The 20,488-nt window shown below is 38.4% G+C and overlaps 1 protein-coding gene and 1 pseudogene across 2 annotated transcripts in view; one reads left to right on the top strand and one right to left on the bottom strand.

Annotated features, from left to right (window-relative positions):
* Positions 1-20,488, bottom strand: part of LYN (LYN proto-oncogene, Src family tyrosine kinase) — a 156,458-nt gene that overhangs the window by 85,978 nt on the left and 49,992 nt on the right. The gene's annotated exons all lie outside the window — the stretch shown is intronic.
* LOC143688639 (cytosolic phospholipase A2-like) lies at positions 769-3,953 on the top strand (annotated as a pseudogene).

Here is a 20,488-nt window from a genome sequence, read left to right as displayed (position 1 = left end):
TCATTTGCCTCGAGATACTTACTGATTTCTCTTGTAATTTCTTCCCTAACCCACTGGTTGTTTAAGAGTATGTTGTTGAGTCTCCATGTATTTGTGAATTTTCTGGTACTCTGCTTATTATTGATTTCCAACTTTATTCCTTTATGATCTGAGAAAGTGTTTTGTATGGTTTCAATCTTTTTAAATTTATTGAGACTTGCTTTGTGAGCCAGCATATGGTCTATCCTTGAGAATGATCCATGAGCACTTGAGAAAAAGGTGTATCCTGCTGTTGTGGGGTGTAATGTTCTATATATGTCTGTTAAGTCTAGCTCATTTACTGTATTATTCATATTCTGTTTCTTTATTGATCCTCGGTCTAGATGTTCTGTCCATTGATGAGAGTGGGGAATTGAAGTCTCCAACTACCATGGTAGATGTGTCTACTTCTACTTCAGTTTTTTCAGTGTTTGCCTCATGTATTTTGGAGCATTCTGATTCGGTGCATAAATATTCATGATTACTATGTGTTCTTGTTGAATTGTTCCTTTTATTAATACATAGTGTCCTTCTTTGTCTCTTTTAACTGTTTTACATTAGAAGTCTACTAGCATGTTATTTTAATAGATTTTTTTTTCACTGAAGGTAACAGAAGCCATTTAAAAGTATATGTTGATGTGGTTTGTAGTAGGTGGCTATAAGAAGATCCTGACAGAAAGCTAGAGGGATAGCAAAACCTGAAGAATTTCAGGTAACTCTGAGACCTCAGATGCAATTGTGAATCCATTTTTCATCAGCCTCCCTCTTCAATGGTCTGGCTTCTGGGCTCTTCAGGAAATTCAGGTTTTAAAGAAGCTAGAGTGCCAGAGAAGACCTTTGAAGTATGAAAAGATTTCCTGTAATTGAAACCAAAATGTCATTTATAGATCCTTATCAGCACATTTAATGGAGCACCAGTATTTTCACAAGTTCACAGTAGTGGTGTTGTGTGCCACCAAAGTGGCATGGGGAGCCTTTGGTGATATGCTTGATATTCCAGATCGCTATGTGAAACTTTTCATCTCTACAACCCCTGACAGCAGAAAGAGAACAAGACACTTCAATAATGACATAAACCCCATATAGAATGAAATCTTTGAATTTATTTTGGATCCTAATCAAGAAAATATTTTGGAGATCACATTAATGGATGCCATTTATGTCATGGATGAAACTCTAGGAACAGCAACGTTTCCTATATCTTCTATGAAAGTGGGAGAGAAGAAAGAGATTCCTTTAATTTCCAACCAAGTAGCTGATATGATTCTGGAAATGTCTCTCAAATTCTGCTCATCCCCAGACCTAAGATTTAGTGTGGCTCTATGTGAACAAGAGAAGGCTTTCAGACAACAGAGAAAATAAAGCATAAAGGACAACATGAAGAAACTCTTGGGTCCAAAGAATAGTGAAAGCTTGTATTCTTCACGTGATGTGCCTATGGTGGCTCATATTGAGTTCAGGTCAGGCTTTCGAGCCATGGTGGGATTCTCTGGTATGATGATGGCACTGTATGAATCAAGAATTTTGGATTGTGCTACCTATATTGTTGGTCTTTCTAGCTCCACGTGGCACATGTCTATCTTATATTCACACCCTGATTTTCCAGAGAAAGGGTCAGAAGAGATTAATGAAGAGCTAATGAAAGGCCACAACCCTCTTTTACTTCTCACACCACAAAGCATTAAAAGATATGTTGAGTCTTTACGGAAGAAGAAGGGTTCTGGGTAACCTGTCACCTTTACTGATATCTTTGGGATGTTAATAGAAGAAACACTAATTCGTAATAGAATTAACACTACAATGAGTAGTTTGAGAAAAAAAAAGTTAATCCTGCACAATGCCCTTTACCTCTTGTGCTGGTTTGAAAGGAAGTATGCCCCCTAAGAAAAGCCACGTTTTAATATAAATCCCATTTCATAAAGGTAGAATAATCTCTATTCAATACTGTATATTTGAAACTGTAATGAGATCATCTCCCTGGTTGATGTGATTTAGTTAAGAATGGTTGTTAAACTGGATTAGGGGATGACATGTCTCCACCCATTTGAGTGGGTCTTGATTAGTTTCTGAAGTCCTATAAAAGAGGAAACATTTTGGAGAATGAGAGATTCAGAGAGATTCAGAGAGAGCAGAGAATGCTGCAGCACCACGAAGTAGAGAGTCCACCAGCCAGCGACCTTTGGAGATGAAGAAGGAAAACGCCTCCCGGGGAGCTTCATGAAACAGGAAGCCAAGAGAGAAAGCTAGCAGATGATGCTGTGTTCACCATGTGCCCTTCCAGCTGAGAGAGAAACCCTGAACTTCATCAGCCTTCTTGAACCAAGGTATCTTTCCCTGGATGCCTTTGATTGGACATTTCTATAGACTTGTTTTAATTGGGACATTTTCTCGGCCTTAGAACTGTAAACTAGCAACTCGTTAAATTCCCCTTGTTAAAAGCCATTCCGTTTCTGGTATATTGCATTTCAGCAGCTAGCAAACTAGAACACCTCTTTTTACCTATCTCCATGTCAAAGCCGATGTTTCAGAGCCAATGTTTGCAGATTGGGTTGAATTTAGTCCATATGAGATTGCCATGGCTAAATATGGAACTTTTAGGCCCCTGATTTATTTGGAAGCAAATTTTTTTATGGAAACAGTTGTGAAAAAATATGAAGAAAACTCCTTGCATTTCTTAATGGGTTTTTGGGGGGCAGTGCCTTTTCTATATTGTTCAACAGAGTCTTGGGAGTTTCTGGTTCACAAAATAAAGGTTCCAAAATGGAAGAAGAATTAGAAAATATTACAGCAAAACCTATCATGAGTCACAATAACTCACATAGTGATGATGATGCACAAGAGCCCAAGGCCCTGAAAATGAACATGCTGAAGAGGAATATCAAAATGATAATCAAGTAAGTTGGATTCATTGTATGATAATGGCCTTGGTGAGTGATTCAGCTTTATTCAATACCCGAGAAGGAAGTGCTAGGAGGGTGCACAGCTTCATGTTGGGCTTGAATCTCAATATACACTATGCACTGTTTCCCTTGAGAGACTTTACTAAACAGGAATCCTTGGATGAAGATGAATTAGATGCAGCTGTAGCGGATCCTGATGAATTTGCACGAATATATGAGGCTTTGGATGTCAAAAGTAAAAAGATTCATGTAGTGGACAGTGGGCTCACATTTAACCTCCCCTATCCCTTGATCCTGAGACCACAGAGGGGGGTGGACCTTATCATCTCCTTTGATTATTCTGCAAGGCCAAGTGACTCTAGTCCTCCATTCAAGGAACTTTTGCTTGCAGAAAAGTGGGCGAAAATGAACAGGCTCCCCTTTCCAATGGTTGATCCATATGTGTTTGATTGGGAAGGACTGAAGGAACGCTATGTCTTTAAACCCAAGAATCCTGACGTGGAGAAAGACTGCCCCACCATCATCCACTTTCTTCTGGCCAACATCAGTTTTCGAAAGTACAAGGCTCCAGGTGTTCTAAGAGAAACTAAAGAAGCAAAAGAAATAGCTGACTTTGATATTTTTGATGATCCAGAATCACCATTCTCAACCTTCAACTTTCAATATCCAAATGAAACATTTAAAAGGCTGCATAACCTAATGCACTTTAGTACCCTGAACAACACTGATGTAATAAAGAATACCATCGTGGAAAGCACTGAATATGGAAGACAGAATCCATCTCGTTACTCTGTTTCCCTCAGTGATGTTGAAGCAAGAAGATTCTTCAACAAGGAGTTTCTAAGCAAACCTACTGCATAGTTTGTGTGCTAGAAAGGACATGATTTTTGATGCATAGGCAGTTTGACGTTCCATGACAACTGGACTGAAAAGCACAGTACAGATTAAAGTACTGATCAAGAGAGATTGGCTGATACTGAGAGTTGCAGTTACTTAGCTGCATAGAAAAAATAAATACTATTATTAATTAGGTTGGTAGAGATGTTTATTATGGAAAAATATTCTTAGCAATACTATGAGTATAAATTTCCTAATGCAACCTTAGGGACATATACTGTATTTTTATACATTCCTTACCAATTTTCTTACGTGTGCTCTTTTTAAAAATGTGATTTCTCTTTAGAATATTTAAAAGTTCAATCTCACTAAGTAATGCTGCATTTTATATGAATCTTATTCACTGATTAGATTTATTCATGTCATGAGATAACACTATTACTTATTCATATATATATGCATATATACATACATGAAAGAATAAATCTGCATACAAATTTTTTTTAAAAGTATATGGTGATGCAATAAGGACAATCCACTTACTTTGAGTCAGCATTTCAGAAAACTGATCCTTGATTTTGAAAAGGACTATTGGCCTTAAAATATTTCTACTGAGAAAATATACATATCCACATAAGGTGCCTCTTCTTAGCACTTGCTATTCTTAACAGCTATCAAGGGCAAGAGCTCTCCTTAATAATTATGATTTAAAATAAAATAAAATTTCATTAAATCTACTGGGTTTAATTTCCAAGTTTCTGTGATTTTAGATTGAGAAAATAACTTTAAAATGGAGATCGATTAGTGCTTGTAATAAAGTAGCTACTTCTATAATATGCCCTTTGGCCTTTATGATAGATGAAATTTATAATTAAATTAAGCTCATAAAAATAGCAAGGCAAAGTACATCTGAAAATGTAACTCTGAGTTTGCTGTATGTATTTGCATAGTGGACATAATTCTATCAGCATTTAGTAATTCCATAGAACCCACTCTTTCAACAATAGTTTCATAACTTAAGTAAAAGTAGGGTGGAAAGCAGGTACATAAACTATATGGTACCATTCAATGGGAATACTATAGAGCAATTGAAATTGAAGCTAAGAAAGCAGTTAAATCTAGGGGAGTAAAACTGGGTAGGAGAGGGTTTTGTAAGGGTAGGGCAGGAAACGGCTATTTTATGTTAAAGCTTTTTAGAGTTTCAGAGTTTTAAACTATGTGTATGTGTCACCTTGAAAATAATAAGAATTTTTAAATTAATTTAAAAGAACTATGTAACAAAATTGAAAATGTTTGCAATGTAATGTTCTGGAGAAAAGCAAAATAAAATTTTACATACATATACAATAAATAAAATACACAACATTTTATATACATTATGATTACATATAAGGGAAAAAGGTTGGAAGGGAACAAACACATCAACATTTTAACAATTTTCTCTTCTACCGCAGGTTAGTTATTTTTCTCTCTCCATTGTCAATGTGTCTATATTGAGCTACCATATTTTACTTTTTTTTTCATCATTTCTTAGTACATTTGCATCGATTTAGAAGAAGAACTAGCAAAACAACAGAAAAAGATATAGAATGTTAATATAGAGAAAAAATAAAAATAATAATAGTACAAAAAAAAAGACAAACAAACAGACAGACAAAAAAAAAAACCTATAGCTCAGATGCAGCTTCATTCATTGTTTTAACATGATTACTTTACAATTAGGTATTATTGTGCTGTCCATTTTTTAGTTTTTGCATCTAGTTCTGTTGCACAGTCTGTATCCCTTCAGCTCCAATCACCCATTATCTTACCCTGTTTCTAACTCCTGCTGGACTCTGTTACCAATGACATATTCCAAGTTTATTCTCGAATGTCGGTTCACATCAGTGGGACCATACAGTATTTGTCCTTTAGTTTTTGGCTAGACTCACTCAGCATAATGTTCTCTAGGTCCTTCCATGTTATTACATGCTTCATAAGTTTATTCTGTCTTAAAGCTGCATAATATTCCATCGTATGTATATACCACAGTTTGTTTAGCCACTCGTCTGTTGATGGACATTTTGGTTGTTTCCATCACATTTTACTTTTTTAGAAGTATAGTTGTGAGAGTTAAAAGTCAAATACAGTGAGCCATGTATATTTTGTATACCCGTTGCTCCATCATAGCAGTCACTTCCACATTCCCCATAACTTGGAGACAGACAATCACCTGTAGGTGATGCTTACTGTCCTGCTGGGAATTCCTTGTCATCACTCCTGGCCTGAGCTGTCTCATCTGTGAACTACCCTACATGTGAAGCCAATTCACTTACCTGCATGGGATTGTGGAGGATATTAACTGCATCCTATGCAGAGAAAGGGCGAGCAAGCCCTTCTCCTCGCCTGCACAGACGGACTTGTGATAAATTATAATGGTTACCAGTAAAAGCTATGCAGGAGACTGACTTCTTCCCATCTCTTCTCTGTTTTCTGAGAGCTAGGTAACTTCAGGCAAGTGGTTTCATATTTCTGTGCCTTAGTTTCTTCAGCTGAAAATTTAGCAAGGGCCCTTGAGATGATTAAATGTGATGACTTGGGTACAGTTCTGATTGACAGTGAACAGAAGCAAACACTGGCTCCACTTCCAGAAAGGAAAACCCAGCTCACAGATAACCAGTGCACCTCTCCTACACAATGGAAGCAGCATTTGGAAATCATTTGAAAAAAGAAAAATAGCATGTGGTAGTTTATCTTAACGTAAACTTGAAAAAGTATCTGTTGGCAAACTCAGTCGTAATATCTCATAGTGGATTTGGGTTTGTCATCTTCCTTTCTAAGATGACTGATGTTCATTTTTAGCCTAAAATAACTTGACAGTGTTTATGATCATGGTAAGAGGGGAAGGGAGGTGAAGCAAATATGAAATTGTACTTATGTAGTGAATACAATTGTGCATTTAGACTAAAACATTAAAATGGAAACAGCTGACATGTTAAAGGAATAGGACTATGGACAAATTGTCTTTTAGTCCAATTCTTTTATCAGCGTAATGACAAACAACAAGTAAACATCAAAATCAGTACAGCATCTATATTGGCTTAGAAAGGCCAATATAGACTTGGGAGACTTTGGCATCTGGGCCTGACTTCTATTGAGTTATCTGGAGTTTAGCACATTGCTGGGACAGACTGACATTTATCGAATTAATTGAATTTTTATAAATGACATAACCTTTGTGTTTTAGAATTCTTGAAATCTTTGCCAAGCGCTTTTATGTACAGTGCATGGAAAGATCAGAATAAAACATTGCCATTGCTTGATTGGTAGATCATGTTCATTAGCTGCGGTCCTCCAAACGCGCCTTCTTGAAAGACAAGAAGGGCTAATGGAAGCAGTCTGCTGTTCTTGACTGCTCCTGCTAGCATGGCTCACAGTCAGGCATATTATTTATTTATTTGTTTATTGTTCTTTATTATTTATTGACTTTTTAGTTGGTGCCAGGCATTCTGCTAAGAATTTTCCATACACTAGGAGGAAGAGGTTCTAAAACTTGTGATAGAACCAGGCTTTGGAGCCACGCTTCTCTGATTGTCAAGCCCTCGCGGCACTTAGCCATTGCGTCTACTGGAGAAATGCTATGGAAGAGGATGGGTTTCTGTAGGCATTTTAAAGAGTGGAAGAAAATTCACTTCTTCCAGGGGAAGAAAGAGGGACATGAGGCCCCAAAAAGAAGTCAAAAGAAGATCCCGCCATGAACACAGAAGCCAGGGCTCCTCCTAGGGTAACTTGTAAAGGGTACCAAAAAAGTCCTGTAGAAAGCCCAGGGAAAGCAAGCCAGGTCTTAAGTGACAAAACAGGCAACGCAGAATGAGACTAGGATATCATTCTTTGGACTAGGCTTGAAGACAAAGTTGTGACTTATTTGTGAGTGTACAATCATAGACAGTAGACTGGGGAGTCACTTTCACCTCCCGCCAGGAGCTTAAAGTTGAAGAAGAGGAACTAGAGGCCATGGCTGCATCCAAAGTTACTTTCTCAAAAATGGCTATGACCCATGGAAATATTAAATGGTAAAGACGTATAATGTATATAAGCCTATCTAGGAAATATAGATAAGTTGGGTAGATAGATGGATATAGATTAGACAGATTGATATAAAAACACCAAGGCAAAATGGAAAAGTTTGTAAATCTGGATAGATAGACAGACAGACACATTTAGATTAGCTAGACAGAATAATATAAAAACATGGCAAAAAGTTGAATGTGGTAAATCTGCATATGGGTAAGCGGTGTATAGGAATTCCCTGCACTATCTTTGTATTAGTTTTGAAACTTTCTTATAACTTTGAAATTATTTCAAAGTGAAAAGTTTTTTAAAAATGCACATGACCAAGGCATACTGTTGGATAAAGGGAAAGGAAAAAGATTGTACAGAAAGAGCCTGCATTGTGGTTTCAAAACCATGTGCCAAGGCCCTCCCAAGTGCCCCAATGAGCTCACAGCGTTGTGGATGATAGTTCAAATTTTCAAGGAAAACACAATGAACTACAAACTCCAAACAGTTCAAAAGTAGATCGTGCTACCAATGTTTATAGCAGCATTATTGACAATTGCAAAGAGATGGAAATAGCCAAAATGTCCATCAATGGACGAGCGGCTAAACAAACTGTGGTATACACATACAATGGAATATTTTGCAGCTGTAAAACAGAGTAAAGTTATGAAGTATGTAACAACATGGATGTACCTTAAGGACATTATGCTGAGTGAAATTAGCTAGAAACAAAAGGACAAATACTGCATGGTCTCACTGATATGAGCTGACATAAGTGAATGAACTTAGAGAATTTCAGTTGGTAACAGAGACCATCAGGAAATAGAAATAGGGTAATATATTGGGTAATTGGAGCTGAAGGGATACAGATTGCGCAACAGGACTGATTGTAAAAACTTAGAAATGGATGAACAATACTACCTAACTGTAATACAATTATATTAAAACACTGAATGAAGCTGAATGTGAGAATGATAAAGGGAGGAGGGCTGGGGGCACAAATGAAATCAGAAAGAAAGATAGACGATAAAGACAGAGATGGTATAATCTAAGAATGCCTAGAGTGTATAATGATAGTGACTAAATGCATAAATTCAAAAAATGTTTTTGCATGAGGAAGAACAAAGGAATGTCATTACTGCAGGGTGTTGAAAATAGATGGTAATTAATATTTAAAAATTTTAACATGTGTGAGACTAAAGCAAAAAATGTTTATTTGGTACAAAATTTATATTTTGACAAGTGCATTTCCTAATATAACTTATGTAGACAGCTTAATTGAACACCATAAGTACATGGAACCTTGACTAGAGCATAAGATTTTGTTGGTTTGTCCAGAGTGATGCCCCAGTAAATCCCAGAGTGATTTGAACATTGAATAAAAAAGTACTTGCAAAGTCCCCTTCGGGGAATAGTGAGTAAGGGGGAAAATTCAACTTCCCCAAGTTGAATTCTTGATATTCTCACAAACAGTGGGGAAAAACCACAGCAACAGGTTGAGTCCCCAATCTTGGGGTTTGTTCATATGAAACATAACCCCACAAAGGATAGGTCAAGCCTACTTAAAATTAGGCCTAAGAGTCACCTCCAAGAGAACCTCTTTTGCTGCTCAGATGTGGCCTCTCTCTCCAGCCAACACAACAAGCAAACTCACTGCCCTCCCTCTGTCTACATGGGACATGACTCCCAGGGGTGTGGACCTTCTTGGCAATGTGGGACAGAAGTCCTAGAATGAGCTGGAACTCAGCATCAAAGGATTGAGAAAACCTTCTCGACCAAAAGGGGGAAGAGTGAAATGAGACAAAATAAAGTGTCAGTGGCTGAGAGATTCCAGAGTTGAGAGGTTATCCTGGAGGTTATTCTTAAGCATTAAGTAGATATCACCTTGTCATCCAAGATGTAATTGGAGAGGCTGGAGGGAACCGCCTGAAAATGTAGAGCTGTGTTCCAGTAGCCATGTCTCTTGAAGATGATTGTATAATGATATAGCTTTCACAATGTGACTGTGTGATTATGAAAACCTTATGTCTGATGCTCCTTTTATCTACCTTATCAACAGATGAGTAAAACATATGGAATAAAAATAAATAGGGGGAAACAAATGTTAAAATAAATTTAGATTGAAATGCTAGTGATCAATGAAAGGAAGGTGTAAGAGGTATGGTATGTATGAATTTTTTTCTGTTTTCTTTTTATTTCTTTTTCTGAATTGATGCAAATGTTCTAAGAAATGATCATGATGATGAATATACAATTATGTGATGATATTGTGAATTACTGATTTTATGTAGAACAGAATGATCATAAGTTAAGAATGTTTGTGTTTGTGTGTTATATATGTATTTTTTAATTTAAAAATTATAAACAAAAGTAGATCATGCTATCTTCCTTTTGACATCATATCTTTGAGGAACCGGGTTTTCTGTGGTTGCTGTGTTCAAAAATATATATCTCATATAAAAATCAATATGGAACAAAAAGTGAGGGGGGCAGTGTCCAATATGATTCCAAGATTTATGGAGTTTCGATAAGTGAAGCTGGATCTAATCAGAATGGATCCATCTGACAGGTGCAGTATCTTAGGTTTTAACCTATAGGTCACTTATACCTCATTATAATACTAAAAGCCACGTCCATCATGAAAATGTATATATTTTCTTACATACATTCGTGCTAATAGATTATCTAATCTCCTGCTAGGTGCCTAGTAATAAACTTTTTCTCCTTTTGAAATATCGGTGTCTCAGGAATTGGTCTTTTGAGTGCACAGGCAAAAATTTACCATCTTTGCCCAATGACAGCACTACAATCTTCACTGCACTCTAGATAATTTGTAATGAGTCTTCCTTCAGACCCCAGACTGTACCTCAATTCTAACCCTCCACTCCCCAACTCACACTGGCCTCCCCTTAATTATTCTGCCAAATCGTTTTACTGAATTTGCCATGACACCCACATATTTGGCTGGAAAATATCCACATTTGCAGATATTTCTTTTTGGCTCTGACTTTGTCACAAAGCTAGTAAAATATGGAGAATTCTATTTTTCATCCTCAAGACATGTTAAAATGGAAGTAGAGGCAAAGGAACAAAGCATAGAGGCAGAGGCGATGCTACTGTAGCCCTTTGTTTCTCCAGGTGTATATGAAATTATCAAGCTGCCTTTAACTTCCTTCTTTGCCTTAAAAGGTGTTCCCAGGGCTGAGCCCTCTGCTCCTGTGTGAATGTGTTCATGTATTCATCCAGACTCATTCTCGCCCTCTCTCCCTCTTTCCCTTTCTTTCTCTCTCCCGGATGCCTTTCTCTGGCCAGCATCATGCTGAGCTGGAAATGGACTTGGCCTCAGGAGATGCTGATTAGGTTTTTCAAACAACCCCAGGAGGAGGAAGTTACTCAAATTACTTATTCCCATGGGCCTGGGGGTTTTCTTTTTGTGGGTGTTTTCTTTCTGAAACCAGGAAGCTAAATTTGCCTAATGGTGAATGGAATCTAAACCCCAAAGGATTTCAGATTCTTTCTTTAAGAACCCACAAAGGTATGGGCCAAGGCTCCCAGTTAAAATCAGTCCATTTCCAAATCACCCTGATTGAGGCTTTCGTTCCTCTTAGACCTTCTCTGTAAAAGCGCTTCCATACTACCCTTTAAAAAAAAATCAAAAGTACTGCATTAACATATTGAATTGGAGTTGTTGGAGGAAGCACGTGAAACTGTTGCGCTTGTACCAGTGGTCTTAATTCTGGAAGACGACTGTATAACTCTATAGCTTTTACAGTGTGACTGTGTGATGGTGAAAACCTTGTGCGTGATGCTGATTTATCCAGGGTATGGACAGATAAGTAAAAAAAATATGGATAAAATAAAGAAATAGATAATGGGGGAACAAAGAGTAGGGTAAATTGGGTAGATGGAGATACTAGTAGTCAAGGAGAGGACAAGGAGTATGGGATGTATGAGTTTTTTTTCTTTTTTCCTTTTATTCCTTTTTCTGGAGTGATACAAATGTTCTAAAAATGATCCTGGTGATGAATACACAACTATATGACAATATTGTGAGCCACTGATTATATACCATGCATGGAATGTATGTGTGTGAAGATTTGCCGATAATTTTTAATTAATAATTAATAAAATAATTTTAAAGTACTACATTAACATATTCATATTTACGTTAACCATTCTTTTCACCAAAACTCTATTTGATGAAATGAAATTGAAATTGAAATTTCATTTCCCTCCTCCTCTACTTCTTTCTCCTCTATGAAGTAAACCACATTAAGGGTCAGATTCACACACTTAGATTCTTCATCTTTCAGCTAACTCACCTTGAAGGCCCAGCAAGTTCTGCTTTTCTTGCAATAATTTAGATCCTCTTTCTTTTCCATCATTTGTGCTAAAAAAAATTTTTTTTTAAATGTGTTCTTCCTTTGTAACATCCCAGCCTTCAACAGCCCTTCCTCTCTGGGCTGTCTAACTAATCTCATATGTTTTGCAGCACAGATCCTGCTGCTTTTATTTTGCCCTCCATTGGGGGAGAATTCTCGCAGTGGCCCCTCTATAGACCTTCCTGGGAATCAATCAGAGAGGTGCCGGCAGAATCTCTGCCCCCCGGTTTTACGTGCCAAAGAATTGTGGACACAGCCTGAGTTTGAATCCCCAACTACTGGCTCAACCTTGGTTGAGTCCTTTGGAAAACAAGGACATTGCCACCCAGGGGACTGTGGTAGTATGTTAACAGAGATATCACACAAGGAACAGAGCAAAAATGCACAATCTAGGAAGACTCATTTCACTATCACTTGCAAACAACTTTAACATTCTTCAAACCCTTGCTAGAGCTGCCAGAGTTTCAGCTATACTGGCTTCTAGCAGGCCTCTCTCTGTGTGTTCCACCCAAGGATAAGACAATGATTCTTAACCTTGGCTGCACATGAGAACAACCTGGGAGTTTTTGAGAAAAAAAAAAACTGTGTCTGGCTCCACTCAAGATGTGTTAAATCAGAATCTCTGGGGGAAAGGCCTGTGTATCAGCATTTTTTTAAAAAACAAAACATCTCCATGCATAAACAAATATAAGATCTTTAGATAGTGCCAACCGCAATGAAGAAAATAAAAGTAGGGTGATGGGAGGGCATGGGGGTAGGTGGTGGTTCCAGGCTGATGTTGTTTGTGGCTTCCGTGGAAGGAGAGTGCTGTGCAGCCTTATGGCGGGTGGGACAGACAGGGAGGGGTAGAGGTCTGAGCTGAGAGGGCATTGGTGGCAGCAGAGCCACTTGCTGCTGCTGTGAAGTCCCTAGGCCACCCCTGCTCCCTCCTCCACAGTCTTGCTTGGTCAGCTCTGCCTTTAATCTCATGCAGTTTTGGGAAAGATCTCAGCTTCCTCCCAATAAATTCCCCATATTTTGCTTATATTAGCCAGAAGAGGTTTCCACGGTGACCAAAGAACTTCTAACTAATACAACTGATTAACTTAAAATTTTAAATTAGTCTTATAGATGTAAGCATATTTGAGAAACACAGAATTTCCAGTCAAACAAGGAATTTCCAAAGGCCAAAGTCAAAGCCTCTCCACCTTCTCTTGGCTTGTAAAACAAATCTTGGTCAGCAAAATATCCACCCTTTCCAACTTAAACTGTATGATTCTATGAATCTGGGGTCATTTTCACTTATTGAACATACTATAAGCCAAACGCTGGAGGCATAAGAAACTGTTAGACATGGCCCCTCTCCTGAAGTTGGGTGTATTATATCATTCAGTCAATGGAGGAAAAAATACCCAGGATGTGCACATTCGGAGAACTTTCCCTTTTAGTCTTGCTTTAGTCCGTCTCACTGCTCATTAGTGCAAGCCTCCCCTTGCTGACTCCCTTAATTCCACAAGTATGGTAAAATATTTTCAGTGTGCCCAGTATATAATATTTTTTAAAGAACAGTTTCAAAATAGCAATTATCCCTGACTTCAATTATCACCCTAAGTTATGAGAAATCCAATTTAAAAAATTACTGTCTGATGCAATGCACATGCACACATGCATGCATCCACACATGTGCAAACACACGCGACCCAAGGCAGCATTTACTGCTTCTGCACAGTCTACATATCAGTGTTGCTGTCCTTCACATTTCTAGGATGGAGCCTGTGCTGGTTTGAAACTGTTGTGTACCCCGGAAAATCCATGTTCTTTAATCCTGCTCCAGTATTGTAGGGTGGGATCTCTTTGATTAAGTTGTTTCCATGGAGATGTGACCCACCCAACTGTAGATGGGACATTTTGATTAGGTGGTTTCCATGGAGATGTGGCTTTACCCATTCAAGGTGGGGTTGCTTACTGGAGCCCTTTAAGAGGAAACCATTTTGGAAAAAGCTTCAGTACCAATACAGCCCGAGACCTTTGGAGATGCAGAAGGAAAACACCGCTGGGGAATCCTTATGAAATGAGAAGCCAGGAGAGAAAGCTGGCAGACATTGCCATGTGCCTTCCCAGCTGGCAGAGGTGTTCTAGTTGGCATCAGCCTTTCTTGAGCGAAGGACGTTTTCACAGCCTTGGAAATGTAAACTTGCAACTTAATAAATTCCCTTTTAAAAGCCATTCCATTTCTGGTATGTTGCATTTTGGCAGCTTTCACAAACTAAAACAGTGCCAGAGAGAAGTCAGCTCCCTTAGGGGCAATTGTGCAATTCAGTACATGATGAGGGATCGATATCTTCCTTAACATCTGGCACTAACGAATCATCATCTGAGACAGGATACCCACTTACAACAACTGTTCCAGTGGACGGTCCTCCACCAACTGCCATCAGATGTAAAGGTGTGTCTTCCTTGCCTTTGTCCTCTCTAGATTCTGCACACACCCTTCTAGAGGGGTTCTATGTTTGGAAATCAAGCTCCATCTTTTGAAATGACCCATATTAATCTGACGAACTCCAAAGGAAGTAAAATGTTTAGCCTTAGAAACAATTTTCAACATGAGAAAACAGGGTCATTTAAAAGGACACAGTGGGAAAAACAATGAACCTTCTCAGTTCCAATTTACCGACAGTGGAGCCTAATTAATCTTGAACACATCCACTGTTTCTCTCCAATATTTCCCCTTTCCCCCCTCAAAAGCCAAAATGAAACATTTACTTAAAACCAATAAACTACTACTTCCTTAACCCATGATCAACCAGATGCAGTTTTTTTTCTTAAGATTTAATAAACAAATGGGACGCTTGCAAGAAATAATTTGCCATAAAGTGGAATTGCTGAACTGATTACTCAATTGTTTTATTTTCCTGAATCTAACATACTACTGATTTTAATGTAGACAATTATTTCATGTACCATTAGGAAAACGAAAAGAAACATACCCTTTAAAATTTTAAGATGTCATTTTCTGGAGATGGTACATCTTGATTTAGAGAAAAATGTGAAAATATGCTTGTTTTAGAGTTTGCGAAGTACAATAAGTACATGCTTATAGAATATCCATTCCTTTACTTTAGAGATCGTAATCTCTGTTTCTTTTAAATGTTTTTTTCTTTTGTGGGCGGTAGTGCTGCTTCATATCCTTTTAAAGTAAGGAGAAAAAAATTATTATTAAACTAAGTGTTAATGGACTTGAGTAAGAAGCAGGTCTATCTTCTATCCCATTTAATGGTGCAAATAAGTCATATCTGAAACGGTTAGGATGCTGTTTACATGGTGTAATTGTATTATCATCATCATCTATCTAATCCATGTTGAACTTGTTTTCCAACTCAAACGCTGCCCGGACAGCAGGTGATAAAAGCTAACATTTATTTACCTCTCACCATGCACTTAGACTGTGCTAAGCACTTTACATAGAATGTTTCGCTCGGTCCTTACAACTACCCTTCAGAATCTATTAGGTCATTTCGCAGATGAGAAAACAGTGGCTGTGAGGGCTAAAGCGACTTTTCCAAGGTCACAAAGGCAGTGAGCAAAGGAAACAGAGTTTGGATGCTGGCTCATGGGTTAGGACAACTCAGTCTTCAGGAAGAACTGAAGAGGTAAGAGCCCGTGCTTCAGACCTCACAGCGGAAGCCAGGATCACCGTTCGCCCCAACTCTGAGCTATGCACGAGGCACGAGGCACGGTGGTGGCCTTTAGAATGCTGACAGCTAGAGGGTTTCTTAGGGAAGGAGTGAGCTACTGAAGCAGGGGCTCAGAGAAAGAGGACAGCAGGGATGAGACTGGGAGGAAGTTGAGGGGGCAAGAATGAGTCATCATAGACTACTCTTGGGGAAAGTTAAGGGTAAAAATGGGCAGATATACACATTTACGAGAGAGATGTTCCAAGTACTCTCTTGATGCTTTACAGAATAGAGAATAAATTTTTTTTGCACTGGAAAAGACTTGAGGAGTATCTAAAACATCAGCATCTCTAGGGGACGTGTTAGAAATACAAATTTTCAGGCCCCACCACAAACTGCCAGAATCCAAAGCTCTGAGTTTGCACAAACTCTCCAGGAGATTCTGACACATGCTAAAATTTGGGAGCCACTGATGATTTAGTTCAACCTCCTCCTTAAAAAAAAAAAAAAGCAAACTTTTTTATTGTATAAAATACATATGTACAAAGCAATAATTTTCAAAGTACTCTTCAACAAGTAGTTACAGAACAGAGTCCAGAGTTTGTCATGGGCTACTATTCCATCATCACAGGTTTTTCTTTTTAGTTGCTCCAGAAAACTGGAGGCTAGAAGGAATATATATATTTTTTAATCTTCACAACTGACTTTTTTTTTCTTTTTTCATGAAAAATAACATATATGCAAAATAGCAATAAACTTCAAAGCATATCATAACAATTTGTTTTAGAACAGACCTCAGAGTTTGGTATGGGTTACAGGTCCATAGGTTTTTAGTTCTAGCTACTCGAAGATACTGGAGACTAAAAGAAATATCAACATGACGATTCAGCAATCATATCATTTGTTAAATCCTACTTTCTCTGTATAACTCCACCATCACCTTTGATCTTTCTCCCACTCTTTAGGAGTATTTGGGCTATGCCCATTCTTTTTCATGTTGGAAGGGTTGTCGATAACATGGGATGGGAGATGGAACTAGTTATTGTTCTGGAGAGGTTGGCCCCTCTGCATTTCAGAACTTATCTGGTCCAGGGACCCATCTGGACAATCTCCTCCTTTTAAGACAAGACAGTGAAATGAGAGGGGACCATGACTTGCCCAAGATCCAGCGACGTGGGCATGGCAAAGTGAAAAATCCAAATCCCATCCTTCAGTGCCTTAGTCCAGAACCATGAATGCTTTTTATTAGTTGATTCTGATTTCTCAAAATTATTACTTTTCAGATAATTAAAATTTAATAAAATATACTTAAACTGTACTTAATATAATTAAGCCTGGATGTCAGAGGCCTGGGGAGATCTGGAATTTCAGGACTTATGGCACACGGTTAAAAAGAGAAACTAAAAAGACAATGATGATTACAGGCAATGCATGATCCTGGACAAGATCTAAAAATGGAGGAGAAAAGGCTTTTGGACATAATCGGACATATGAAAAAATTGGAGAGAAGATTGTACATGAGTTTTATATCAATGTTAAAATTCTTTCACTTGTTAGCAGTACTTGAGGTAGTTAACGTTCTTTGGAAATGTACCTGGAAGTACTAAGTATCTTAGTGTTATCAGGCAAAGGCAGTGAAGTTTTCTGCCCGGCACACTCAATAACCAATTCCTGAGACACCAGGGTTTCAAGGAGAGAAAGAGTTTATTACTACATGTATGGTAGGAGAACAGATGGCCTAATGGCCCCAAATCTGTCTCCCTGAACTGCAGTAATTCGGGCAGTTTCATTAGAGAAAAGATGGGCAGGGTTTATGATAATGAGCACAGTGGCCCCAGATGATGTAATTAGAAATGATCTGATTATTGAGCATGCACAGATGGATTACATGCTTAGTCACAGAATGTATGAAAAAAATGGTGGAATGAGGTATAAGTGACTTGTAGGTTAAAGTCTAAGCTACTGTGCCTGTCTGGAGGGACCACTTTGGTTAGATCCGGTCTCTGACATCAAGACAACTTTGGACTTCGGTGGGTTAGTTCCGGGCAGACCCAAGACCCTTCAATAACAAACATTAGGGGCTGTCTTTAGTGATTACAAGACTCTAAAATTGAAAAACTGGATAACTAGGTACAGATGAAAGTGAGTCACAAATTACAATCACAGGGGCAGAAGATAAGAGCTATACAAACATTATCAGAGATCAAGGCAGCTGGATTGCAATGTAGAGATTTCAGGTATTTCCCTGTTTACTCCAATATGTCAGAAAGCAAAACAGAACATTTATATAATGATTCAGTAATCAAAATCATCCCTTAAATCCTGACTTCTCGGTTACACAAGGAGCATGATGTATGCAATCCACTTTAGAATATTTAGCTAGTAGAATGACATAGCAAAGGAGGCAAAATGTTCACAGTTGGTTAAAATCCAGGTATTTGGGTAGAGGATGTATTGGAATTTTATGTATTGTTTTGTATTATTTTTGCAACTTGCCTCCAACTTTGAAATTATTTCAAAATAAAAAATGAAAAAGATCAGGCTAAGAACAATATCAGTTGCGATGCTGAAAGCAGGCAGTATCCAACTCTATAAAACCATAAATAATGATCAGCCCAACAGGGCAGGATGGAAAGCTAAATAAGAAAATATATTTCAAAGGAAGAACAGAAAATAGATAAGGTTTAACATAGAGTGAGGCCACAGTCATTACCACAGCTAATATGATAAGTGTTCTAAAATTTACTTTTTCATCTAATTAACAAAACCATTTGTATTCTCCCAGTCTCATCAGATATTATTAAATTATACTAATTAAAAGCAAGTATAAGGCCAGGCAACACACAGACAGATGGCTAAGAGCCAATTTAAAGTTCAGCTAATACTGAATCCCTTTTGAAAGCCTTGTTCACCTTTTCTACATTTGTTTGAACCTTACTGAGAATTAAAGGAGCAGCAATTGCTTTATTCTTTCTTATTTTACCAAATAGATAAATCTGCATTCGAAGGGGAAAGAGAGGTGGGGGTGGTGGTGGAATGGGGTACAAAGGACACAACTACCATGGTGATACTGTTACATAATCCGCACACACACACAAACACACACACCCAAATTACTGGAAATTGAGGCTTCAGAGAAAGACCGCACAGTTTAGGGCTGGTTATTGGAGCTACTGCAGGGGACCAGAAGCTGATTCAGCAAAATCCATCTACACACTCCCTAATCTCTCTCCAAGCAACCAAGGAACCGACTTCTCACCTTAGGAAATAACACTCTTTTCCCTCCTTCACTTAGTGTATAGGGGCTGCCTTAGCAGCTATCATGTTAAGCACATGAGATGCTCGTAAGGAGCAGCAGAGCTGGCCTCCCGAGAAAGCAGCCTGCCCTGACCTTAGAATGAGTGCCCAAGTCCTCTTCTCCATTCCACCACCCCCTGAATTTACTCAAGACCCTACAGACCACAGCAGGGCTTGCTGCTGTATTCAAAACTCTGACTTGACCACCCTCTGCTTTCCTGTTCCCATATACTTTCTCTCTCTGCCTGTGTCTCTCACAGACCAGTGGCACCACACACCCTGCACACAGCTTCCCAGTTTTCTTTCCAAAAACAACCATGGTTACCCGCCTCTCCTCTGTTTCCTTGCTGCTCACTGCTCACAGAAAGATCTTGGTAATTGAGCACCTTCATTCCGTTTTATGAGTCACTTGTCTCCTTCCAACCCATTCTACAGACCAGCCACATGGAAATCCGATGGCCGTGGTCTTTCTTGCCTCCTCCTTGCCCTGGCACCAGCTGCTCTTTCTTCCACCCTATCAGCAGCTTCCTCCTTCTTGCAGCTGACTCATTTCAAATATCACCTGCCTCCGTGAAGACTTTCAAGTGCTGATATTATTAAATTATACTAATTAAAAGCAAGTATAATTTCCATGTCCCTACCTACTTTGGGTACAGCTTGTTTCATAGCTTATTCCATTATATATCTTCAGCACCCAGGACACTGCCTCCCCATAAGAGACACTTAGTTGTATTATTTAATTAGTAAAATAATTTCTGTGCATATTTCACCTCTAGTCCCTCAAAAAATTTTTTCAGAGCAAAGTTCCAATGCACGCCACTACATGGATGAGCCTTGAAGACGTTATGTTGTGTAAAATAAGCCAGACACAAAGGGATGAATATTATATGATTTCACTTACTCAAAATAATTAGAATATGCAAATTTATAATCAGAAATTAGATTACCAGTTACCAAGGGCAGGGATGGGGGTGGGGAGTGGGGAGTTATTGCTTAAGGAGTACAGAGTGTCTGTTTGGGGTGATGGAAAAGCTTTAATAATGGATGGTGTTGCTGGAGGCACCACATCATGGATATAATTAACACCAGTGGACTCAATTGCTTGTAAGTGATTAAAATGGGACTGTCCCACGGCATGTCATGAGAATAAAAAAAGTAAGTAAACGGTGCATTAAAAACCAAACAAAAAGTTTCCCTCACTCACATCTTTAACATGCCTGAAACATCGATACCTATAAATTTAATCCTTTCACTGAAGTCAGTGTTTTCCAGATTTACCAGTCACAGGAATGTCCTGGGTATTTGTTAAAAATACTAACTCTTAGGCCCTGCTCTGAATAGATTCCCCCCAAATTAGAATCCA

Source organism: Tamandua tetradactyla, chromosome 6, assembly GCF_023851605.1.
Source record: "Tamandua tetradactyla isolate mTamTet1 chromosome 6, mTamTet1.pri, whole genome shotgun sequence".
In the NCBI taxonomy this organism is placed as follows: domain Eukaryota; kingdom Metazoa; phylum Chordata; class Mammalia; order Pilosa; family Myrmecophagidae; genus Tamandua; species Tamandua tetradactyla.
Note: the sequence above shows the minus strand (reverse complement) of the source record. Positions and strands in the feature narration are given on the sequence as shown.